Consider the following 12,101-nt stretch of genomic DNA (forward strand, 5'->3'; position numbering starts at 1 on the left):
AGAACTGGTGCCCATATGGGAGCCTGGCACATGTAAGGTGAGGACTTTAGTCGCTAGGCAATGGCACCAGGCCCACCTCTGAGTTTAAAAAAAAATTTCCATTTCATTTGAAAGGCAGAGAATATGAATGAATCATATTAATAGTAAAACAACTTGACTGGTAAAGTTAGCACTCAGGATTAAGTTTCGACCTTGTGGATACTAACTGCTGCTACATACCGAGCAATATTTAAAAAAATTTTTAAGATAGAATAGATTGAACCAGCCTTTTAAGTGGAACCAAGTTGATGTGAATACTGATAAGGTTTTAGACCCATATTACTCAAGTATACAACCGGTGTTTTACCACCAGGAGTTTGGTAATAAGTAGTTTAACATTGCTTCTGCTGATGTACTACATACCATTTTCTGCCATCTTGGGAGGGAGTGACGGGAGGAGAGAGAGAGCAATCCTGTTGGAACTGGGCCAGGCTGAAGCTGGGAGCCAGAACTCAATCTGCATCTCCCGTGTAGATGGCTGTGACCCAGGTGCTTAAGCCATCATCTGCTCTCAGAGTGTCCATTAATAGGAAGCTGTGATTTGAGCCATAGTTGAGATTTCCTTTGAAATACCTTAGGCATGTCAGAAGATTACTATAGATTTCATGATATTTATGAAGACACTCTAATATGGGATGTTGGAATCCCAAGTGACAGCTTAACTTGCTGTGCCACAATGCCTGTCTCATAGTGGCTCTTAGGTTTCTAAATTTTGACATTTTTGCTCTTTCAAGTAAAACAATAACTTTGAAAAAATTGTATGAAAGTAATCAGCAAATGGAGTTGGGGACAGGTGTGGCATGGCGGGTTAAACTGCCACTTGGAACGCCTGAATTCCATATCTGAGTGTTTGTTTTGCATACTGGTTACTCTGAGCTTGTTTATTTTAAAGATTTATTTGTTTGAAAAGCAGAGTTAGAGTTAGATGGAAAGGAAGGGGGAAAGAGAGAGAAAGTAAAATAAATCTTCCATCTACTGGTTTACTTGCCAAATAGCTACAATAGCTATTAGGGCTGGGCCAGGTAGAAGCTGAGAGTTCATCTGGGTCTCCCATTGGGGGTGGCAGAAAGCCAAACATTCGGGCCATCTTTGGCTGCTGTTCTGAGTGCAGCAGTAGGTAACTGGGTCAGAAATTGAGGAGCTAGGACATGAACTGGCACTTGTTTGGGATGTGGGTGGCATTTTAACTTGCTGTACAAGGCCAACCCCAGTCTGAGCTTCTGATCCATCTTCCTACTAATACACCTGAGATGCAGTGGATGATGACCCGAAACTCGGGGCCTTACCAGCCATGTCGAAGATCCAGATAGTTCCTGGCTCCTGTCTTTGGCCTTTGCTGGCTCTGGCTACTGCAGCCATTTGGAGGGTGAACATCTCTCTCTCTTTTTCTGTTTCCCTCACTGTCTTTAAGCTTGCTTTTCAAATTAAAAACAAATAATCTTTTAAAATTACAGTAAAATGTTAAGGATTTGTTTATTTTTATTGGAAAGGCAGACTTAAAGAGAGAAGGAAGTACAGAAAGATCTTCTGTCTACTGGTTCACTCCCCAAGTGGCCCCAGTGACCAGAGCTGAGCCATTCCGAAGCCAGGAAGCTCCTCTAGGTCTCCCACACGGGTACAGGGTCCTAAGGCTTTTGGCCATCATTTACTGCTTTCCCAGGCCACAAGCAGGGAGCTGGATGGGAAGCGAAACAGCTGGAACAGGAACCGGCACCCAGGTGGGATCAATGTGTCCTGCAACTTTGCTTTTTAAATCGAAGTCATTTGATACGTAGTTTCCCATAGTCTGATGATTGCTCATTACATCCATGAGGTGTCGTTTGATATATTCCTCAATTCCTTTTATTTCCTGTTAGTTATAGTTCTGCAGGCTTGGTAAGATGAAGTGGTTTTGTTTGTTTTTTGCAAGCTTGGGGAGATGCTCACAGGTGATGGTGTGTAACTCCACCAGGAGCAGTGCTGGTTGTTTTATGCTTGCTGTGTTGTCAGTCATTGATAACTTTGTCTAGAGCTGTTTATTCACTGAGGATTCAGAACTCTCTCTATCATTTCTTCAGTTGTTGGCCAGAATACTGCCACAAAAGAAACTTCAGTGATCTGGTTTCCTTAAGATGCAGATCTGATAGGAATGGCCAACTAGGTGTTTGGTTCTTGACAATTTTCTAGAGTTCTCTCTTTTTTTAATATTTATTTTATTTTTATTGGAAGTCAGATATACAGAGAGGAAGATCTTACATCCGATGATTCACTCCCCAAACAGCCCAAGCTGAGCCATTCTGAAGCCAGGAGCCAGGAACTTCTTCCAGGTCTCCCACACGGTTGCAGGGTCCCAAGGTTTTGGGCCATCCTCGACTACTTTCCCAGACTACAAACAGGGAGCTGGATGGGAAACAGAGCTGCTGGGATTAGAACCGGCACCCATCTGGGATCCCAGGCGTGCAATGTGAGGACTTTAACCACTACGCTATTGCACCGGGCCCTACAGTTGGTTCTCTTAATGTCATCTATAGGGGACCAAAGTATTAAGCATATCTCTTGTGTTTCTATCCTTGTTAATGCTCACTAAGACCTTATCAGGGTAATTTCTGAGTACTGGACACAGTTTTGGGATCCTTTCCTAGCTTCCTTGCTTTTCATTGTGACGGGATATTTTTGGCTTGTCTTAGAGCTTGGCTGCCTTGTGCAAGGCAGTGCCTAGAAACTGCTCTATGTCCCCCTGCTGAGCTGGGCACAGGGCTGGACTGGGCTCAGATGCTCCCCTGGTCTGTCTCAGCTCCTAGGCCAAACGCCTGCTTCGTATACATTTTGATGTGATAAAATCAGATTTGATTTCTCATTTGATTAAAGCAAAGCTTTAGTATCAGAATGAGTGTATCAAAATCAGATGAATGGCTAAAGTAAATTTTGTATGTAATATGGGAAATTTTCATATGTAATAAAAAAAATGAAGTTAAAGACTAAACCTTGAAATTATATGCATTTTGCAAACTTATAGCCCTGTAGGGACAGCAGTTTGTCTTTTCATGTGTCTACACTATGACACATATAAGAGAGGCTTATTAACAATTAGGCAGAAGCAGATAAAAACTGGAAAACCAGGACTTTGCCCAGGAAACAAGGGCCAGTGGCGACTGTCAACCTCCTTGGCGCACAGATCTCGGTTCTCACGCCCCAAGCTGTGTGTGTGGCATCTGGCTCAGAGTAGGTGCGCTGCAGACATCTGATGAATGTTCCTAGAGTCTCGCTGACGGGAAGAGAACCAATTATTTAGCAGACTGTCCATTCTTAAGTGATACTTGGATTTCCTCAAGTGTCTTTCATTAGCCTTGCATTTATTTATATGGTAATAAATCTGAATGGGTATGATAATTTCATTTCATATATATAAAATGAATGAAATTATGTATACATATGTACACGCACACACACACACACGCACACACATACACAGAGAGAAAGGCAAATCAGATTTATGGAAAGGAGAGACGGAGAGAAAGATCTCATGTCCACTGATTTACTCCCGAAATGACCACAGTGGGCTGAGCTGAGCTGAGCTGAGCTGAAGCCAGGAGCCTCTTCCAGGTCTCTGATGTGGGTTCAGGGCCCCAAGACTTTGGGTCATGCTCCACAAGTAGGGAGCTGGATGGAAAGTGGAGCAGCTGCAATATGAACTGGTGCCCACATGGGATGCTGGCACTTGGAGGCTGAGGATTAGCTAGGTGAGCCCTTCTACTGGCCCCAGTTTCATTTATTTGTTCTTAAAATGTAAAGGTAGTTGTTTTGACTACTGTAGAAATAATGCATGTTTGTTGCAAAAGGAAATCTAGGTAATGCCCTCCCATCGTCCCTCACCTCCGCTCTGCACCCTGGTTGGATTTTGTGTTAAGGAAGAAAATAAGCTGATAGTCATCCTCTCTGCTCGTTGTTGCTCTGGAAATGCTCTGGCTCCGAGTTTAGGCAGTGAGTTTTAATTTCTTCTGTTACACAAGGAAGTAGAACTCATTTGACAGAGACTTTGTGCTTTTTAGATAAATGTGTTTCTTGGTGGGGTAAGGAGAGATGGCAGAGAGCAATTGCTTGGCCAATGTTTCTGTGATGAAAACTGTCCTCTTTGGTTGTTCCAGTTGCATTCCTTAACAGCGTTACCAAAGGGAGTGGGAGGAACTGTGCGATATGAACTAGTGTGATAGTTTCTGAATTCTGGAAAGGGAAGTATAAAGATATTCAAATAAAACATATTACTAAGATTTTTTTTCCCCCTGATATGCATGGATGAAGGGGAATCAGGCTTAGTTCTGTGTTCCCAGACCTGGATAGCCTACTTGGTCACCTTGTTGACTTGACCACATATTGGATTTGAATATAATAAAAGTTAAATAAAAAAAGAAGAAGAAAAGCAAACAAGCAAAACGTTTGTGAAGTTTTTGACAGATTATGTCTATTTATAGCACCCATGTTGGTGAGAGCTGTGGTTTTCTCTAGATGAAAAAAAGGCCCGTATAAGTCATCTCCCCACACGAGCATTTCCTCCACCTACTCGCTTGTCTGCAGGCTTAGGTGTCTGCGCTGCCTCTTGGCCCGGCGCCACCTCACGGGCTGGGTTTTTAGACCTTTTTGAGCAATGAAAATCTAAATGTTTCAAGTGTGTATTGCTACTGAGTTTTTTCTTTACTAAAAGGAGTTTTTCTGGAGTTCATTGGGCGTAAGTATCTGTAGATTTTTCATTCAGACCTGTGGGTGTTGGATTCTGACTGCAGGGAAAAGTGTACAGTCAGGTACAGTTCAGCACAGAGAATCATTATAGGAAAAGGTGATCAGGGACTCCTTGCAGAAAGAAAAAAACCCCAACTTTGTGTGTTTGATCATTTTCATCACCTTTCGCAGCCCAGATGATTACTGAGCAGTTGTGCCATGGAGCAAATAGGCAAGGATAGCTTTGTATTCCGAGGATTTTTCTCCTCATGAGCATGTCATTGAATTGTCACACATTCTGTAAGTTAACCTTGAGTTAAAATGTTGGCGTTAAGTCACCGGTAACTAGCAGCAGTTTGTAAATATGTGTTTGTTCACAGGGACCATGCTTTGCTTCTCTGAAGCTGAGCAAACAAGGTGTATTGCAGCATGAGGATATGTTGCTTTTCCTTCCTCAGCCTTACCTGTTATCTGGCACTTTAATGAAAAAAAAAAAATCTTGCTCGAAAGTTGCAGATATCTTGAGGGCAACAAACACTACACTCAAAATGAAACTGGGTTACTGTGTCTACAATATGCAGTGGTTTGTATCAAAAGCTGTTTTGTTCCTAACTCTGAAATTATCCTCTTTTCTTTGAAGTGGTCATATTTCAATTTGGAGTGGTTTTAAATTTTAGAATTTCCCAAAGTGAGCATAAAGATCTCTGAATATTTTCTTATTATACAAGCTTAAAGGAATCTTATCTCAAGACAGCGTAGTTCTTCAGTGGGACCAAATGGAAGAAGATTGAGATTTTGAGAAACTATAAAAGACAAATGTTTTAGGAAGGTGTTCTCAATGGTTTGTGTTGTTGTAATGCAGAGTTCCTTAGCATGTATTGTGTATATTTTTGAAGGCACAGTTTCAGAGAGAGGGAAAGGCAAACAGAATCTTCTGTCTGCTGCTTCACTCACCTAATAACTACACTAGCTGGAGTTGTGCTGGGCTGCAGCCAGGAGCCAAGAGCTTCATCTAGTCTCCTACATGTACATGGGTGTTAATTTTTCTTTCTTAAAAAAGAAAGAAAGAAAGAAAGAAAAGTGGAAGGAGACAATATGACACACTGAGTAAGCTGCCACTTTGGAACCTCCCATTTTCCCGTACTCCCAACCTTATATTAGAGAATTTAATAAAAGTTTCTGCCATCTAGCTTCCCAGCTCCCTGCTAGTGTGCCTGCTGGGAGTTAATGCAGAGTGGCTCAAATACTTGAGTCCTTACTTCCCATGTGTGATACCTAGAGTTTTAGGTTCCTGACTTTGGACTGGTTCAGCCTCAGCTGTTGTGGACATTTGGGGAGTAAGCCACATGTACAAAATTTCTCTCCCTCCCTGCCCCCACCTCTCTCATTTGCTCTAAGTAAAAATAAGCATTTAAATTTTTAAAAAAGAAGATTTATTTGTTTTCATTGGAAAGGCAGATATACAGAGAGGAGGAGAGACAGAAAGGAAGATCTTTATGTCTTATGGTTCATTCCCAAGTGGCCACAACAGCTGGAGCTGAGCCAGTCCAAAGCCAGGAGCCAGAAGTGTCTTGTGGGTGTCCCACGTGGGTATAGGATTCCAAGGCTTTGGGCCTTCCTCCGTTGCTTTCCCAGGCCACAAGCGGGGAGCTGGATGGAAAGTGGGGTGGCTGGGATTAGAACTGGCGCCCATATGGGATCCCGGCACATTCAAGGTGAGGACTTTAGCCACTAGGCTATTGCTCCAGGCCCCCTTTAAAAGTTTTTTCTCGGGGCCCGGCGTGGTGGCGCAAGTGGTTAAAGGTCCTCGCCTTGCACGCCCGGGATCCCATATGGGCGCCGGTTCTAATCCCGGCAGCCCCGCTTCCCTTCCAGCTCCCTGCCTGTGGCCTGGGAAGGCAGTCGAGAACGGCCCAAAGCTTTGGGACCCTGCACCCGTGTGGGAGACCCGGAAGAGGCTCCTGGCTTCGGACCGGCATAGTATCGACCCGTTGCGCTCACTTGGGGAGTGAATCATCGAACGGAAGATCTTCCTCTCTGTCTCTCCTCTCTGTATATCCGCCTTTCCAATAAAAAAATAATAAAAATAAATCTTTAAAAAAAAAAAAGTTTTTTCTCATGGAGCCAGTGTGGTGGCATATGGGTTAAGCCACTGCCTGCAATGCCAGCATCTCATGGGCACCAGTTTAGCTCCTAGCTGGTCCACTTCATATCCAGCTCCAGCTAATGCACGGGGAATTCAGCAGAAGATGGATCAAGTTTTGGACCCCTGCACTCATGTGGGAAACCCTGATGGAATTCCAGGCTCCTCACTTGGGCTGGCTCACGCCTGGCTCAATCCTGGCTATCATAGCCATTTGAAGAGTAAACTCTTTTCCCCTTCTCCTCTCCCTCTCCAACTCTGCCTTTCAAATAAACAAACAGTTCTTTTTAAAATGTCTTAGCTTCTATGGATTGCATTTCAGTGCTTTTATTTATCTTACTGTTAATTTCTTCTCTTTATCCTGGGAGTGCTCCAGAGCTTACTGTTTAGCCTCTTTCTCTTTGTTCTGTCTTTGCAGTCCACAAATATGAATTCTTTCTTTACATTGCTATCTGATGAACATGAAAGTACTTTAAAAAGCTTATGAAAAATGTGCATTGTGAAAAAGCTATGTGTAGATTTGAAATATTTTATCCACTAAAATAAACTGGTTTTACAATTCTGTTTTCCGTGAACTTTTTCGACTGCCTTTGCATAGATGCTCCTCATTTGGGGATGCGTACACCCTGCTAAACTCCTATGAAACCATCACACACTAGGCCTGCCCTTGTGCCCCTAACCCACTGCACAGCATGCCCAGCTGCACGGGACACTGTTGAGGATTTAGGGTTTGCACAGCCCTACCCCTGGCTGCCTCGTTAGGAGCTTGGCTTGGAGCCACTGCCCAGCATCAGAGATGGTCGGTGTCACTCATGCTACGTACTGTAAGCCTGAAGTGCAGTTTCCACTAAATGTGTGTTGGAAATTGGGGAGCGTCTTTCCCTAGCCACAGCCTGTCTTCCCTAACTGGAGGCTCCTCTATCCAGCTGACCAGTAGATAACCCTGTAAATGCATATGTAGCTCACACATGACTAGGAGTTAGGGTGTAATAGAAAATCAATTCAAGATAATTTGAAAATCAAGAAAATTTACCCTCACAAGCAACAAAGATACCTCAGTGCGGCTGGTTTAATTAAACAATTATTATTTTTTTTCTTATTTAGTTATTAAAGAGAAATACCTCTTTCATCTGCTGGTTCATTCCCCAAATGGTTCATTCCACAACAGCAAAGTGTGGGTCAGGCTGAAGCCAAGAGCCTGGAATTTCATCTAGGTCTCTCATGTGGGTGGCAGGGACCCAAGTGCTAGCACCATCCTCTGCTGCTTTCCCAGGTGCATTGGCAGGGAGTGGGTTGGAAGTGGAATAGCCTGGGACTAAAGCCAGGGCTCATGCAGGATGTATAATTCACTGCACCACGAAACCAGCCCCAGTGGGACTGGCTTAACTTGTAGTTTAGACATGTCTCTCGGGAGCCATTCTTGCTCCCCTTCTGCTGTGCAGCTTGTAGTGCTTGTGCTGTCCTTTAGCCAGCCCCCACCATGAATGCAAGGTGGATGCTACAGTGTTGGGTGTTACATCCAGCAGGTGGTGAGCTCTTCTTTATGTTTTTTAAGAACTAGAAAATCATCTTTCGTCTCTCTTTGTTTCTGTAAATCTGCCTTTCCAATAAAAATAAATAAAAGGCAGGGGGAAGGAGGCATTGCAATGGCTCAATTGGCAACTTCTCCTCCGAGTGCCAGGATCCTATATGGGTGCTGGTTCATGTTCTGGCTATTACACCTCCCATCCAGGTTCCTGCTTGTGGCCTGGGAAAGCAGTCAAGAATGGCCCAAAGCCTTGGGACCCTATACCTGTGTGGGAGTCCTGGAAGAGGATCCTGGCTCCTGGCTTAGGATTGGCATAGCTCTGGCAATTGTGACCACTTGGAGAGTGAACCATCAGATGGAAGATCTTTCTCTCTGTCTTGCCTCCTTTTATCTGGAACTCTTCCTTTCAAAAAAAAATTCTTTTTAAAGAAAGAGTTAGAAAAGCTTTTTCAGAAGCATCTTAACCAACCTCCGCTTAAGTCCCACCACTTAGTACTTGGTCAAGGTCCACCTCCAGTCACTGGCAAGGGCAAGGTGGATCTAAGAAGGGCTTTCCACAAATGCATGGGAAGTGCAGGAGCTGGTGTGATAGTGTGCTGGGTAAGACCATGGCCTATGACACCAGCATTCCCTTGGGCGCTGGGGGTGCTGGCTGCTCTGCTTCTGATCCCGCTCCCTACTAATGGCTTGGGAAAGCAGCAGGAGATGGCCCAAGTGTTGGACCACTGCTACCCACATGGAAGCCCCGGAGAAGCGCATGTCCCTTGGCTGTGTCCTGGCCCAAGTCTAGCTGCTGCAGTCATCTAGGGAGTGAACCAGCAGAAGGAAGAGCTTGTTTTTCCTTTCTCCATAACTCTTTCAAACAAATAAATAAACTTCTTTTTTAATTAAAGAAAATATATACTATGAAGAAACTGTTCTTAGTTTCAGTGTTTTTCACCAAAATTTATATTTTCATTGTTTTCTGTACACTTTTACATTTATTTTATTTTTCATTTTATATATTTGAAAGGCAGAGAGAGAGGTTTTTCATCAATGGGTTTGTTCCCCAGATGCCTGCAAAAGCCATGGCTGGGCCAAGCCAAGCTTGGGAGCTGGGAACCTCAACTGAGCTTCTCAGGTGAGTGATGGATATACAGGTGTTTGAGCCTCCCCAGGGTATGTGTTCATTGAGAAACAGAATGAGATATGAAGCCTGGAACTCATGTGATTTTTTTTAAAGGTTTATTTATTTTTATTGGAAAGTCAGATTCACAGAGTGAAGGAGAGACAGAGAAAAATATCTTCCATCTGCTGTTCACTCCCCAGGTGATTGTAATGGCCAGAGCTGAGCTGATCCGAAGCCCAGAGCCTCTTCCAGGTCTCCCACACAGGTGCAGGGTTCCAGGGCCTTGGGCCGTGTGCTGCTTTCCCAGGCCACAAGCAGGGAGCTAGATGGGAAGTGGAGCAGCCAGAACATGAACCAGCACCCATATGGGATCCCAGCACATGCAAGGCAAGGATTTAGCCACTGGGTCGTCATGCCAGGCCCAGATAATTTACAGTTAAAAAATATGTATACTTCTTGCATAGCTTCTTGGCCTTTTGGCTAAGATCAAGTGTGATATGTATACCTCTTGCACCTTCTAGTTCACTTTCCGGATGCCTGCAGAAATGGAAGCTGGGCCAGAGCAGATCCAGCAAACCATCCAGGAGCTAGCAGCTCCATCTAAGTCTCCATCTAAGTCTTGGGTAGCAGTATTTTCTTAGCCACCATCCACTGCTTTCCAATGCATTAGTGAGGAGCTACATCAGTAGCTGGCCTAGAACCAGCACTGTGCTGTGGGATGTGCTGTGTCACAGTCAGGGCCCTCAGCATTTGTTTTGTTTGGCAGTCCTGACTTACTCTTTACACAGGGATCTTACACTCCAGTCGGATTTTAAGCTTATGAAAGTTGAAATCAAGCAGTAATTATTTGAAGGCATATATATATATATATATATATGTTTAAATTAAAAGGCAGAGTGACATACAGCTCCGTCTTTCATCTGCTGGCTTATTCAAATGGGAGCAATGGGGCTGAGCCAAAGCCAGGAGCTCAGAGCTCTGTTGAGTTCTCATGTCAGGGCAGCAGGAACCCAAGTCCTCAGGCCACCTGCTTTGCTTACCTCGGTGCATTATTAGGAAGGTGGACTGTGAGTAAAGCAGCCGGGACATGGTTGGCACTCTGGGATGCCAGAGTTCCTGCTAGCAGCTTAACTCAGTGTGCCACAATGCCGGCCTCATAAGTAAATATCTTCCCTATTATACTCTTAATGCCTTCCCTGTAGATGATAGTTGAAGCATGTGAAAGACTGAAATGTAGGAATTGATAGAAATGGTTGCTGCATAAATCCGTTTTACCTTTATGATCAGAAGAGATAAAATAAGGCTGTTACTCTGTTGCAGATGGTAGGAGACATGAACATGAACAAGGAACACAGGAGTCACTTGTTTTGAGTAGCAACAGTTTTATTTGCCTAGTTGTTTAAATTTGTTTTATTTGTTTGATGTAAAGTTACTAAGAGAGAGATCAATCCTCCATTGTTTGGCACATTTCCCAAATGGCTGCATTGATGAAGACTGGGCCAGACCAAAGCCAGGAGCCAGGAACTTCCTCTGAATTTTCCATGTGGTGCAGGGGCCCATGGACTTTGGCCATCTGCTGCTTTCCCCAGTACATCATCAGGGAGCTGGATTTGAACTGGAAAAACTAAGACTCGAACTTGTGCCTATATGAGATACCAGTGTCACAGGCTGCAGTTTAACCTACTATACTATAATACTAGCCCTTGCAGCATTTGCTTGCTTATTTATTTTATAGTTGTTTGTTTTAATTGAAAGAGTTGTACAGAGGGAGAGAGAGAGAGAGATCTTTATCTACTGACTCTCTCTGTAAGTGGCCACAACTTCAAGAGCTGGGTTGGCCTGAAGCTGGGAGCTGGACCTTCTTTCAGGTCTCCCATGTGGGTGGAGGGGCACTGTACTTGGGCCATCTTCCGCTGCCTTCCCAGGTTAATAGCACGGAGCTGGATCAGAAGTGGAGTAGCCAGGGCTAGAACTGGTGCTTATTTGGAATGTCAGCATTGTAAGCTATGGCTTAATTTCTTATGATACACAGTTCAGGCTCCTTAGCAGTTTTAATGACACAGTCCCATTACTTTTAAGATGGTGATTTACTGAATTCTCACAGAGGTTCATGAGATGTAATTGTTCATGATATTTGAACAATAACCCTACCCCAGTGGTCACTCTCTTCTGTATGTTCAGCCACACTAACTAAACCTCAGCAAGGATGCGTTTGTTGGCTCTGTCTGCCAGGGTCCAGCAGACCACTGCTGCCCAGTCCTGTGTTGCTCCAAGCAGCCTGTGGAATGCTGGGTATCTTTGCCTTCCATTTTTGCTTGGATCTTTATTTCACTCAACCTGTGCCTTAACTTTTTTTTTTTTTAAATGTAAGTGAAAGCAGAAATGTTAGGCATCTACAGTTTCCTGGTTTTCTATGGCCTTTTCAGCAATACTGCCTGGAATACCTTCTGGTTAAGATGAGGGGTTGACGGGCCCGGCGGCATGGCCTAGCAGCTAAAGTCCTTGCCTTGAACGCGCCAGGATCCCATATGGGCGCTGGTTCTAATCCCAGCAGCTCTACTTCCCATCCAGCTCCCTGCTTGTGGCCTGGG

At 44.1% G+C, this 12,101-nt stretch overlaps 1 protein-coding gene across 3 annotated transcripts in view; it reads left to right on the forward strand.

Annotated features, from left to right (window-relative positions):
- ZNF652 (zinc finger protein 652) overlaps positions 1–12,101 on the forward strand; it is a 35,760-nt gene that overhangs the window by 1,907 nt on the left and 21,752 nt on the right. For 2 of the 3 annotated variants that reach the window (XM_041001763.1, XM_041001766.1), the window contains exon 1: positions 9,417–9,522. The gene's annotated coding sequence lies outside the window, so the exon portion shown is untranslated. Of the gene's footprint in view, positions 1–6,928; positions 6,932–9,416; positions 9,523–12,101 lie in introns of those variants that run through there. The other variant, XM_041001765.1, reaches the window with a different exon arrangement.

This window comes from Ochotona curzoniae, unplaced genomic scaffold (assembly GCF_017591425.1).
Source record: "Ochotona curzoniae isolate NIBS_2020 unplaced genomic scaffold, NIBS_Ocur_1.0 scaffold_2453, whole genome shotgun sequence".
Taxonomy (NCBI): Eukaryota; Metazoa; Chordata; class Mammalia; order Lagomorpha; family Ochotonidae; genus Ochotona; species Ochotona curzoniae.